The following is a 14,817-nucleotide window of genomic DNA, read 5'->3' as shown; positions in this document are numbered from 1 at the left end:
TAGGATCCCATAGCAGCAGCTTCCTCTATGAGAAGATGAAGAGGAAGGATGTTCTGGAGAATTTCCAGAGAAGCACTTGGGGCTGTTCTCATAGCTCCTGTGATGCTGACACAAGCCAGCCTTTGTAGGGTGCGCAGATCGCTCTGCACAGTCTTAGTTCGGACTCTTGGCCACCAACGTACTTCACCTCCGTGCTTTCGCTCAAAATAGTCCCAAATAAGGAGATATCATTTAAAGAGTTTGCAACCTTTTACGAGTAAAAGGAACAAGTACCGTTTTATTAGGATTAACCGTAAGATCAACTTCCTTGCACCAGTTTTCAACTGATGCAATAGCCCTTCTTTCTAAGTCGCTAATAGTGTTGAGGAACTTTCCGGTAAAGATGATGGCGATATCGTCGGCATAGCCGAAGCAGCGGCACCCATCCCTGTTTAGCCTCACCAAAAGTTCATCCGCAACCAGTCACCACAGCAGAGGTGATAAAACACCTTCTTGCGGGAAACCACGGCTGGTGGTGACCATAAGGGATTCACCGAGCAGGGAGGATACCACCACACAATTCGTCAGCATAGCTTTGATCCAGAGACACAGAGTGTTATTAATGCCAAAGCGCTTTACAGCCTTCATGATGACTGCGCTGGACACCTTATCAAAAGCACCCTCAATATCAAGGAACACTGCTAACGCTATTTCCTTAAAGTTAATAGCCCTTTCAATGCAATTAGTTATGCCATGAAGGGCAGTCTCAGTAGATTTGCCTTTTTGGTAGGCATACTGAGCCGTCGAGAGAGGTATATGAGAAATAACCTCTCCCCTAATATAGTTGTCTACCAATTTCTCCAAAATCTTTAGAAAAAATTAAGTCAAACTGATTGGCCTAAAGGCCTTAGCCTCGAGATAGTTAGATTTCCCTGGCTTCGGAATAAAGATCACCCTAGACAGTTTCCAGGTGCTAGGAATATATCCAATGGCAATACAAGCCCTATAGATTATACTTAACATTGGGCAGATAATATCAATGCCCTCCTGCAACAGAATGGGAATTATCCCATCCGGCCCCGGAGACTTATAGGGCTTAAAAGACTTTATTGCCCAAATAAGTCTGGAGTGCGTGACAATTTTATTCGCCACCGCCCAATCCTCCCTTTTCGTACATGCAATCCTAATAGGAAGGGGGTCAGAATCAGTACTGTTCGTAATTCTGGAGTCAGGAAAGTGTACATCTAACATATGAGTTAGAGTCTCCTTACCCGATGAAGAATGACTGCCATCTTTCAACTTAATAGTGTCAAGATGTTTAGTCTTATCGTTGTCCATAATTTTCATTAACTTTACCGTACTGGGAATATCAGAGATATTCTCACAGAAATTCCTACACGAGTCCCTTTTGGACTCGCGGATGACCTTATGGTACGCAGTGAGGGTTTGCTTGTACGCAACCCAGTCACCCGACCTCTTAGCTTTGTTAAAAAGCCTCCTAGATTCTTTGCGAAGCCTGCCAATCCCATGGTTCCACCAACGAACTAGCCTTGGCTGGTTGGTAGACTTCACCGGAGAGTTACGGTGGTAGGAGTCGATAATGGTATGTTGCATGCGATCAACAGCCAAATCAAAATCCAGCACCGATGACAGCCTAGGCTTATCATCCTTCAGGTGAAAATTTAAATCATCGCTAAAACCAGGCCAATTAGTTCGCCTGGGATTACGAAGTTCGGTGTAAACCTGAACCACTTGCATCCTGACTTTATAGCAAAAGTGTCTGTGATCCGACAGTGATGGTTCACTGGACACATGCCAGTCATTAATTAGAGCTGCGACATTTTCTGTGCACAGCGTGAGATCAGTGACCTCACTTCTGTTGCGAGTAACAAAAGTTGGTTCATTGTTCTTATTAAGAATATGAAGTTTCGTACTGACCACGTATTCCATTAGCTTATCACTGCAACAGTTGCTGCTGCCCCAGATAACATGGTGAGCGTTCGCATCACAACCTATAATGAGTGTAGACTGTGATTATGAAGAAAAACTCCGTTAAATTTTCATATATTTAGGGCGATGTCATTAGGTACGGGGCTATTAAGAACAAAACCACTAGGCTCGTTGCCATTTTGGGTCAATACCACCAGGCATGATATCACTTAGGGCGATGTAACTTGGTACGATGCTTTTTAGGGTTATGGCAATAGGTACGATACCACTTTAGACAATATCAATTGGTTTGGTGGCTTTAACTAGGTGCCAAGCTGCTTAGAGCGACGTCAATAGGTGCCATGCCACTTAGGGCGACGTCAATAGGTACCATGCCACTTAGGGCGATTTCACTAGGTGCCATGCGACTTAGGGCGATGTCACTTGTTAGGATGGTATTTAGGGTTAAATCAATAGGTACGATGCTATTTAGAGTTATGATTATAGGTACGCTGCCACTTTAGACAATATCAATTGGTTAGGTGGCACTTGGGGCGATGTCACTAAGTGCCATGCCACTTAGGGTGATGTCATTAGGTACGGGGCTATTTATGTACATGGTGGTTAAGATAATCTTCTCGATTTATGTACAGGGTGGTTAAGATATTCTTCGCCATTTATGCACAAGATGATTAAGATAATAAGTATGACACTTATCGGAGCAGTACGCGTATCTATGAGCAGGAGAGCAAAAAATAAGTGTGACACACCAAAAGGGTTATGGGATATAAATATATTCTTCGCGATTTATGAACACGATGGTTAAGATATTCCTCGCCATTTATGTACAAGATGGTTAAGATATTCTTCGCGATTTATGTACAGGGTGGTTAAGAATTTTTGCGATTTATGTACAGGGTGGTTAAGATATTCTTCGCGATTTATGTACAGGGTGGTTAACGTATTCTTCGCGATTTATGTACAGGGTGCTTAAGATATTCTTCGCGATTTATGTACAGGGTGGTTAGGTTGTTCAGGATGATGGATTTTTGAGTGAAATTTTACTTTAACATACGACATAATTTAGAACATATTGGGAAATATGTGCACTCACATGTCCGTGACATCTTTTTACGGACAAAATGGATTTTAAAAGCCGCCAATTAAACCAAGGTCCAATTGTTTTGTCGTTTTTCTTGAACACGATAAACACGTCAACGATCTTGGCGCGCAGGGTTTCTTCGTCAGGAACGTCCGTGGGGTAAACCAACTCCTAGACGCGGCCCCAAAAGAGTTACGTCATTTAATCTCACGGACTAAGGCGTAGACCCAGTTCCATCTATTTCCGAAGTGATCGTCTAAATACACGAGAAAAAGTAGGTAACGGTTGGCAATGAGACGAGGTGGAAGATAGAATGGACCAAACAGAATGTCGTCAATTATTCCCGCCAGACGTAAACTCTTCATTCCTCTTGGAAATTTTCGTTTCGAAAGGCGAGCAGGTTTCCGCGAGCCCAATAATGAAGGATGTGTAGATTTGGAACACTACAACTCGTAAACTGTGCCTCATAGGATCGAAGAATGCTTCGATGGAACAAAACATGTTGAGTATTCCAAATTTCCTTGTGAGAGATGTCCGTCATTCTTCCCACGTAATCTTTTCTGAGCTTTCGCGATGACTCTCGATTTTTGAAAACGCTAATTAGGCGAGGCAGCTTTGCAATATCCATCGCAAAACATGAACGCAAGTATTAAATAAGTGTACTAGTTAACGGAGTTCGTTTCAAAAGAGGCTTGGGGCTTGTGAGGTCTTACGCAACATTGATTTTGGAAGCCCGCCGTTGTCGGTTTCTACGTAGCAAAAGATGATCGTAGAAAGCCATAACTAAATAGGAGCACTAAAACATTTCTTTTACGCAGGGAGGAAAAGCGATAGCGAAATAGGTTAAACGATAATATCTTATGAACTTTGATTATTTTCAAGCCTTTGGAAAAGTAATATTTTAGATTTCTTTAGTGTATGACGTATTTCTCTTTTTTCATCAAACTGGGAACCAGTTTTGGGAGCGTGTCTTTTCCCGAGAGATCTGGGTCCTTTAGCATTAGTTTATAATATGAACTTTTAAATATTTCAAAATTAATACATTGAAACGTTCAATAGTTTTTTTTTAGATCTTTTCAAAGTGATTTCGTTATGTAGTTTTCCCGTAAAACTAAAAATAGGGTAGATTGTATAATTTCGATCGTTTTAAATTTTTGTAGTTCATCGACACTAAAATAGATGGCGCTGTGTGATTTTAACAATATTTTCGGTTTTTTTTTTTCAAATTTCATTTTTAATGAATACTTTCTAAAAATCTAAACTGGTGTATAAATTGTAAATTTTTATGAAAACGAAAAAAATTATGAGTAATACATGTGTTGATTAAAAATAATTAACGTAAAATCGAGCAATGTTGGGAGCGAGATTCGAATGAGCAACATCGGTAGCTTGAAAGGGGGTAAGGAACTTGGGGAAAGCTAAAATTTGCCAATTCGGATCAATGGAAACTACGGTGACATCTTGAGGCAGAAATTGGAACTACACCTCGGTTTACATTAATACCTAATGTTTGGATATTAAAAGCTCCCTAAACGTTTCGCACATTTTCATAACAATCATCGGGTAAATCTTCATCGGTGAAAGCGTTGTAAAAGGCTTCTTTTGGATGCAATTTAGTTTTATTAAATTTTTCTATATCACACATGTAATCATAAGGGTACGCTTATTTTTTAAGTAAATGTGCAACTTCATTTTTTTAATTATTTTTTCCTTTTTTTGGAGGAGTAGCACTTGGTATCGATTCGGACGGCTTCGAGGAAGTTGATGGTGATGAAAATCCAATTAGAATTTTTGCGACATTGTCGTCTTCCCACGATACCGAAGCATCTCGAAGTAATATTTTTTCCACCTTAAAAGAACAATATTATACATTACTTTATTACAAAAATCAAACAAGTCATATAAATATTGAACTGAAATTAAATCCACTGACTTTAATCTACCTGTATATATGCGGATGCCTTTCAGAGTTTATTTTTCCAATTTTCGATGACGGCGTTGAAAGGAACGTAGACATCGATCAGGTTTTCTTTTTCATTCGAAACGTATTTTGTATAAAATTTGTTATCGTGAACGATTTTTACAACGGCGTCCAGCACACCGAAATTGGCCATTTTCTTGCCAGGGTCGGAAGATGGAATCACAGTGTATCGTAGAAGCCACGTTTTTGTCTACATTTGTATAGCTCATTTTCCAATGAAGAGTTTTAAGACTGTCTGAATGAATAAGGAAGCTGGTATGATTTCCCTCTATTGAGAGGTGGCCTTTTTATAGCGTACTGGTGTGTAATTGATCTATGAACTGAAACCACTAACAGTATATTTCAAAACAAATTAAATTTCTTAATCCGCCTACTTAAAATGTATTGAAGAAAACAAAACACTTCACTGATAATAAATTTTATTTTGAGATTATACAGAATAAATACATTCATGTATTATTTCTCCATAGTGAAATTCTGTGGGCTTTGAATAAGGCGCAGTTCGTATCACAGTCGCTATGATACTTGCAAGACAATCGACACTGGGCAGATGGATAAATATTTAATTTTGGACACCCTAAGTCTTCTACGTTTATAACATTTTTCCCGAGACTTTTTGATAAATTTTTAGATTTTTCTAGTCCTTTGGTCAAAAAGGTCTTATGTGAAATGCGTGCTAGTATGTTACGCAAATCTTCGAGTCCATAGTCCCCTTCGTTCCATTCTATACCGCAAATATTCCGAGAGATCCACGAGCAGAGCCTCTTATCCTGGTCACTCAACTCGATATACGGAAACGGTGTTTTAAACTTAAATACAGGGATTGACTATTTTGCTGAATTTCTGAACTGTCTGAACTGCTGAACTTAGAAGTAAACCTTCTATAAATCCTATAATCTAAACTTTTTGCGTTTTTGCTGAATGCTGAATTTCTGAACTGAAAATTTCAACAACGCATTTATAGCCGTCAGAACGGTTCAGTCTGAACTTTTAGACTATTTTGCTGAATGCTGAATTTCAAAAAGTTCAGACAGAACCGTTCAGACGGCTATAAATGCGTTGTTGAAATTTCGAGTTCCGAAATTCAACATTCAGCAAAATAGTCAAAAAGTTCAGATAATAGGATTTATAGAAGGTTTCCTTCTAAATTCAGCAGTTCAGACAGTTCAGAAATTGAGCAAAATAGTCAATCCCGTAAAAACATCACTTTCACCAGTTTCCAGAACTAGATACGCCAGTTCTTTAATAATATAATTTTGATTTTTTTCTGAGAAAATTAACTTCAATAATGCACGAAAAATCATTCGACCTATTCAAAAGACGCGACTCGTGTATTTTAAACCCTCAGTGTCACATGTAATATGTAAATAACGTTTTACTTACATTTTTCCGGCGTATTCTTAGTTTTTCATTTTATTAAATGTGTGACAGCAGCTTAAGCATAGCATACCGCTTTTCCTCTCACACACTTACATTTGGAATCTGATATAAGGCTTTCATGTAAAGTAATAGTTGCAAATACATTAAGGGGTTTTTCCCTAGTTCTTTGGCTTTTGAAATACTTTCCCTTTACGGATTTGAAAAAAATAAACAAATTTAATGATACAGGCTTCTAAAGTTTAAGTAATTATACAACTATCAGTCTCCAGGAGTTTCTTATCTATATAGTCCTGTACGAAATACAAAAAGCCTTTTGAATAATTCTGATGTGTCGTTGATAATTTCTGCAATAATCACTAACATTCGTATATCATTTGTTTGTAATACTCTTTAATTTCATTTTGATTTAAAACTAGTCATTATTTATGTTTTCATAACCTTTATTTGGAAAAATTAACCCTCTCGTAATTACTAACTTATTTTCAGCCATCCCGTATATTGGACCAAATCTAGTAATCTGATAAGGTTCTTCAATTAGCTTTAATTTTGTTAAGTGTTGTCCACACCTTAATTATTTTTATTTTTATTTCCATCTTAGTCTCCTACATAATAATTAATTCCTTAATCAATAAGCTCCATTGCGTAACAAAATCTACCCCAACACCATATATTATCAAAAGGTGTTATTTTATTTTCTGTGGTCATAGAATTCCCCTTGAAATTAATCTTTCCCTCGAAATATACCAGTAAAGGTTAATAGACTGCTTTAGTCTAATACCAAAACTTGTAATGTCACAGCTATAGTGTTAATAGTGGCCGCCATGACAGTTACCGTTTTTTTATCTCGAGTTTAGGATTGAAAGCAATTTATAGGTTTAATGCCAATTTTCTTACCGAACCGTTTTTTTCTCGACGCAGACACTGTCGCCTAGCTCCGACTGAACTCTAAACCATATCACTATTAATAATAGTTTATTTCGGGTGGGACAGATTTAGACATCAGAGGGAAAAACTTGTTGAGGTTAGCGGTAATAGTTAGTGTAGGGAGCTGTTGGCTCGATCGCGTGGCATGCATTGCTTGCCCCCACCCTCCTACGCATTGTAACCCGGCTACCTGAATTACTTATTTTGACTCTGTTACTTAAAGTAATTTTGAACTATTTTGAAATAACTTTGAGTTTCATTGGATTCGAACGAGCCTCATATGAATCCATAGTTCGGGCTCTACCATCTACCAGGCGCCCTTTATATTTCAAATAACAAAATCTAGAACCATAAACAGTAACTTAACTTTTCAGTATGTGGCATATCAACTTCAAAGTAGGGAAAACAATATTGATCCAGCCCATATGAATAAATTAAGCTTCACTCTAGAATATTAGGCGTCACTATTTGGATCGACACACTCGAAGGATAATGATTCGGGCTTCTCTTTCTATATTTTTGTTACTTTTCAAAGCATGCGAGAATAACTTCACGTTTATTGATTTATAGATCTCCCGAGATAGTTTTGTTTGAGTGGAAATGATAAATGTAATTAATTATTGCCGTAGCATTCTGCGTTCCAATAATGAAAATGGAAAATTGCTGTAATTAAAGACAAGTTGGCAAGCCAAAATATACCTCTCCTCGGAAGAATTGTGCCCTAGTGGTATTAATTTTACGAGATGACCCTTAAAGATATCTCCGCAATTCAGAGTTATTTACTAAAAACGTAATCCCGGTTCAATCCCGCCCGGTATAAAATTTTAATTTTAATTAAAATAATTGAGACGAAACAACCGAGTTTAATTTATTTAGAATAATATAAATAAAGTAGTTACAACAGACGTACTATAACAATGTACAATTGAATTTAACCCTATTTACAGAACAAGTTTATCATTTAAATATAATACGAAGCAAATTTTAATGAAAGAAATATCTTAAGAGAGTATTTGTATTTTTCTCGCTTACGACATACTTGCCGCATCTTTAACGCTCATTTTATTTCAAAACTCGCCCTTGATGAAGATACCGTAGAATAACTATATTCGACATCTGGTAGTAAACGACTCGTAGACTTCCTGTTGACGTTGTGACACATGCCGCATGAAAAAGACGAATACCGTCCAATTTCCAATATCATATAATAACACGCACACCCAGGAAATCAATGACTGCATTAAGAATCGTAGATGTCCAAATATCCACACCAATAAAAAATGAATTAACTAGAAGCGAAAAGCTTAACAATCACAAAGCACAAAAAGCCCCTTGACTTAACGGCAGCTCGTATATCAATAAATGACCGTAGACGGAATAGTTATTGCTCTTTGTAAATAAAACAAAAGAACCCAATTGATGAACTACATTAAACAGCATAATCAGTCGAGAAAACGTTAAAAATAAATTTCGAAGTAATGACGACCCAGTTAAATACCCAGACTACTATGTGAACAACTCGCTATCTTCTTCATAAATGAACTATTACCCTTGAAAACTAAACTAAACGCTAAACACACAATAGATTAAAAAAAAGACTGAAAAAACGAAATAAATTACAAAAAACTAACGGGTTCTACCCTTTAACCATTTTATCTGCTGACTGCGCTAAAACAAGATTTGACCTTTAAATTTTCCTACGTAAAATATTTAGACTAACAAGTTCACATAAATTAAAATACTAAAATATTTAATTAAATATAAGATTAATATAATTTATAAATAATTAATTAAATATAAGATTAATATAATTTATAAATAATTAATTAAATATAAGATTAATATAATTTATAAATATTTAATTAAATATAAGATTAATATAATTTATAAATAATTAATTAAATATAAGATTAATATAATTTATAAATATTTAATTAAATATAAGATTAATATAATTTATAAATAATTAATTAAATATAAGATTAATATAATTTATAAATATTTAATTAAATATATGATTAATATAATTTACAAAAATGTAATTAAATATAAGATAAATATAATTTATAAATATTTAATTAAATATAAGATTAATATAATTATAAATATTTAATTAAATATAAGATTAATATAATTATAAATATTTAATTAAATATAAGATTAGTATAATTATAAATATTTAATTAAATATTAGATTAATATATTTTATAAATATTTAATTAAATATAAGATTAATATAATTTATAAATATTTAATTAAATATAAGATTAATATAATTTATAAATATTTAATTAAATATAAGATTAAAATAATTTATAAATATTTAATTAAATATAAGATTAATATAATTTATAAATATTTAATTAAATATAAAATTAATATAATTATAAATATTTAATTAAATATAAGATTAATATAATTATAAATATTTAATTAAATATAAGATTAGTATAATTATAAATATTTAATTAAATATAAGATTAATATAATTTATAAATATTTAATTAAATATAATATTAATATAATTTATAAATATTTAAAATGATGTAGAATAAATTATAGTACCTAAGGCTATAACTTCGTAAAGGACATTCGCCAAAGCGGTTTTTGAAAAACACCGTAGCTTAATAAGCGTCGGTGGCTTAGTGGTTAGAGTAAATCTCTTGCACTCAGCAGACCCGGGTTTGATTCCCGGCTGGCGGCAATCAATCGCAAATTGATACTAAGACGAATACCGTGAACAATTGGTGGAAACCCTGCCATTGGACATTGAGAGGTTGCATAACACTCAGCACTTGGTCCGTCCTAAAAATCAATAAGAAGAAGTTGAAGAAAAAACGCCCGAACAAACACAAACACAATAGGCCCAACAAACACAAACACCACATACTCAACACCCACAACCGTCATAACACAAACTCAACACCCACAACCGTCATAACACAAACTTAGCACACCCTACACATAAACATTACAATAACGAAATATCCAATCAAACTGAGTTAAAACTGTTGCGACGGTGAAACGTTAACGAAAAAATACCATCCAAACCAAACCCAACCTTAAATTAATCTGTTAACGCTCAGCGTCATACGGTGATTTTGCCAACCCTTCGACAGTCCTAGCAACTGCGAACGCAGAGATTTAGAGCAACTGCGTACGCAGAGATTTCGAGCAACTGCGTACGCAATGATTAACCTTTTCACCGAAAATGCGAACGCTTTCGCAGGACAGACACACAGACACACCCACACACAGACAGACAGACACGGTGATTGTAAAACCCCTCCTAGGGGACATAGTACCCTCGGAGAGGTAAAAATGTTCTATGAACTGACAAAAATATGCTTTCGCGATCACCATAAATGGTGGACAGCTGCAAACCAAAACCAAACCGGCATTGAAAATTGACGTATATCTCCTTAAGAGTATCGAAGATGCATACAAAGTGTTTTATTTTGCTCTAACATCGCTTTTTCTTAAAAAGTATATTAGGTAGAGTTTTGAAATTCTTACGATATATACGTATGATGCGGAAAACATTTTAATTTAAAATTTTCGGAAAATTTTAAAATTTGCATGTTTATCAAAAAATAATTTTGACCGGTAGCTGAAGGATGAAAACGTTCAATGATAAAGTTGTAGAGCATACTTGAAAACGTGCCAATAAAGTGGGCTCGGTCGAAAAAGACCGATTTTTCGTCAAGATACGAGGTCATGAAAAATAACAAGTTGGTCATAGGAGGTAATATATTTTTAATTAACGGAGCCTAAACATTTTATTATATGTATAGTCTGAAAAGGATATAATTCAAATAGGAATTTCGCGATCCTTTTAAATTGAAAAGAAACGCCCCCAGTCAAAGGTCATGGTCATTGTGTAGGCTTTCCCAAAAGCCAAAATGGTAGTTAACTTCTTGAGCTTTCTCTTCTTAATGCAGGTAGAACATTGTGCGATATTTCGGTTTAACATGGCAAAAGTACAAATTTTACTGGCGGTACACGTTACATGCCTGGGAGCGAATTCTAAACATAAGAAAATTGTTTTCGCAAGCGGTTATTCACTGCTAGATCATTAACGAGACTGTCGTCGGCTGTAATCTCAAGTAATGTTTTTTACCATATAAAAATTATAGCACAACACAGTACTATATAAATTTGCTATGCTTACTGTGATTTATGTTATAAGTAAAGAAATTTTCTTAACGAAAGTTTACAGACGCCTGTATATACACATTAGATATGTATAGATAAATATCCTGTTAAAATTAGACTAAAAGTTCCCACGTTTATAAGAAAATAAATCAAATGTTTACTAACAATCAGTACGTACTTATCGTGCGTCATTCTGCCAGTTTACAGCTCACCAAATTCTGCTTGCTACTGGACTTAAGATAATACAATACACAAAACCATATTTTTATACACTTGAAATAACTGAGAATCCATTTGCCCCGTGCTTCGAAAGCGGCTTAAGAAACTACGTCGTCGCTAAGAAAGAATCAAGGACACTCACTTGGAAAGTAGATTTACGAGAAATTGAATTTAAAAAACCACGACTAGAAATCACAATGAAAATCATGTAGAATTTGTCACGTTCGTCGGTAAATTGATCTAGTTGCGGTTAATATCGCGTATTAGGATGGTTTAAAAGAGGTAAGGTTACGTCTATTGAAGACAAGGATAAATGTCGATTTGCGAGTTTAGCTTAAGAGTCTTCCTTAGACATTCCAATTGTTACACTCATAATATTAGGTAAAACTTTCCTATTTAAAATAAATATTTGGCATAAGCAAAACAAATTTATATTTACGCCAAAAGCATACAATATATCTCTTCGCTCTTACATATGCGAAGGGGTAATTATATTTTTAGCAGGCGTAGTTTTCCGTTGTAATTGATTAAAAAAATTAAATATATTAGGTTTTTTCCCCAAACTTGAAAAAACAGCTCATAGATTAACCTTTCTGTATAATGAAAAATCTATAAAATTATCTCGGTGCACCTAATGAGAACAGCTAATGCGCACTCGAAATGCGTTGTCGGGGACGCTGAAATATTGATCGCCTTTTACTCCGCTTTGGTTAAACGAAGCGAAATTTGTTCGTACACAGTATTCGGAACCAATATGTGAGACATACAAGTCTGTTTTTCAATGTTTTTTCGAGGGCTCTTGGGACCCTAGCAGGTGCTACTACGAGCAAGTTTATAAAATGGTGGACGTTGAGGAGCCTTCATATACATAGATATATGAAAGTGTAATTTGATTAATTGTCTCCTTAATTTTGAATGATTTAAAGAAACGATTGTTTTTCTTAGTGTTGTAAGTCGGAAAATTTCCCGGAAAATGACCGAGACCTTTTTCCCGGAAACTTTTCCGTACTTTTCCGAAAAAAATAAAAACACTTTTCATTCCATGATTAGTCTAATATATTGTTTGCAAATTTAAATAAAGTGGCATTTTCGGCTAATTATTTCGAATCTGAAAGTAAAACTAAACCTCTAAACTAGTTTAAACTGGTTAACAATGTGACAATATTAATGTTTTTAAGTATGTTTAATGAAATTAGACATTTTATATCGATAAAAAGTTAAAAACATTAAAAACCCTTAAAAAGTAATTTATCTTTCAATTTTTTATTTTTTCGATTTGCGGAAAATGTTATGCTAATTTTTCCGCATTTTATTTTTCCGGAAAATGAACAACCATACTTTTTCTCATACGCCTTTCTTAGGACTAGACAATAATTAAAATGATCATATTTTAATTGAAGTTAAATATGGTTATTGTATTTGAGGGCGGTTAGAAAAATTGGTTAGGCTCATTGTTACTTGGGAAAGGGCGGTGTCGAAAACCATTTTTTAGGTTAACGCCACTCACGAATGACTTGTTTCTTTTAACAGAATGGAGAAAATAAAAGAAATGACAAATATAATAAATGTTGGTGCTCTTGAAGTAGGATTACAAAGAAGTTCCTCGGAATTTTTCAAATTACTCTTCTCAAACGAGATGCAATCTGTCTTGGAAATAAGGGTTGCCCTAAATTCCATATTAAAAGATCGAAATGTTGAAGTTCACGATCGCCATTTTCAAGATGGGATCGACCAATTTATCGCAGTTATTTATGATTAGAAGATATTAGTACATTTTCTAGTTGAACATTGGAAGGTCGATAACGCCATTTACAAAAGATCGCCCATTTGGGCACCTCTGAAGTTGATGATACGACATGTTTTTGCATTCGATACATTTTAGTGCAGCTTGGTCTAGAGCATTGTTACCAAAATAAGCAATGTTTAATAATATTTAACCTTCAAAATGCTGATCTGTATAATGGGAAACAAGTGGCACCGTTGCTATCAAGAATGAAAAGAGGTAAACAAAATGACCAACCATAAAAGGGAATTTAACTATAATATTTTATTCCCCTATTCCCTAATTGTAAGTCTTTTTCTGGACGTTTCCTGCCGTTCTGATTTAAATAGACTGCAGTGTTTCCCTTTTTTTCTCGTGAGGTTTCTGAAGTCAGTCGCAGTGGACGCTATCTCATTTGAAAGGGGTGAATTAGGAATGATGTATTTGTGTATTAATTTAATTTGTGTTGTCTTTTGTCACTTTCTAGGAAGGTTTGGCATTTCCGAGTACCGCTGTCGCGTACGATTACGCGAAGGAACTCTATCTTCGGAGAGCGAATATCAGGTATAGTGTAAAGATATGTTTAATCAATAGATATTTTATGTAGTGTATATAACTTCCTAGCTAAGGCAGGAAACTTAAAATTACTAATGCTGACTCCTGATATGAATAACTCCGTAGAAATGGCCTACCCAACCCGAATGGGTAAGCCCATTTAAGTTGATGCCAAGCAGTGGTTACGCAACCACCCAGGGGTGACTGGGTTCAATATACCATTTCTTATTTACAAAGACTAATTTTGTTTTTACATTATAGTTTTGAATATGTTAAACTATAGTATACAGGGTGCTATGGATAAGTATGTCAAAAATTCAGGGGCGTGTTCTATGGGTCCCAATGAGTAGATTCATAGATATTGGCTCCCAAAAAATTACTCAAAAAATTGGTACACAGTCTTTATTCTGACAAGCAATATTCTTCCTTGAACTAAATTGTTTGTATTAGATCATCAATTGTTTCTAATCGGTGAAGCGAGAAAATTACTAACAAGTGACGAAAGTTCATTAATGAGCTTTTAAAAGTAAGATAAGTCTGACAATGAATTCAAGCTATTTCAAAATATTGTTTCTTTTCCAAATAAAGCTAACATTAGATTTTTTCATATATTCGTCACAAATGTTTTTAATTATTAAAGTTAAAGATACAAAGGCATTTCTTTGTTCAAAACTTTTACAATTATTGTACAAAATGACAACCTCTGGTCTAATACAAGGGTGAGCCCCTCAGAGAAATGATTCACGTAGTCGTTTAAAAATTTCCGGTGCGTAACTAATAGTTTAACAACCTTCAATTTCACGTGGTCGCAAGTCCTTATCGTCACGTACG

Source organism: Leiobunum rupestre, chromosome 1 (assembly GCF_980474605.1).
Source record: "Leiobunum rupestre chromosome 1, qqLeiRupe1.1.hap1, whole genome shotgun sequence".
Taxonomy (NCBI): Eukaryota; Metazoa; Arthropoda; class Arachnida; order Opiliones; family Sclerosomatidae; genus Leiobunum; species Leiobunum rupestre.
Note: the sequence above shows the minus strand (reverse complement) of the source record.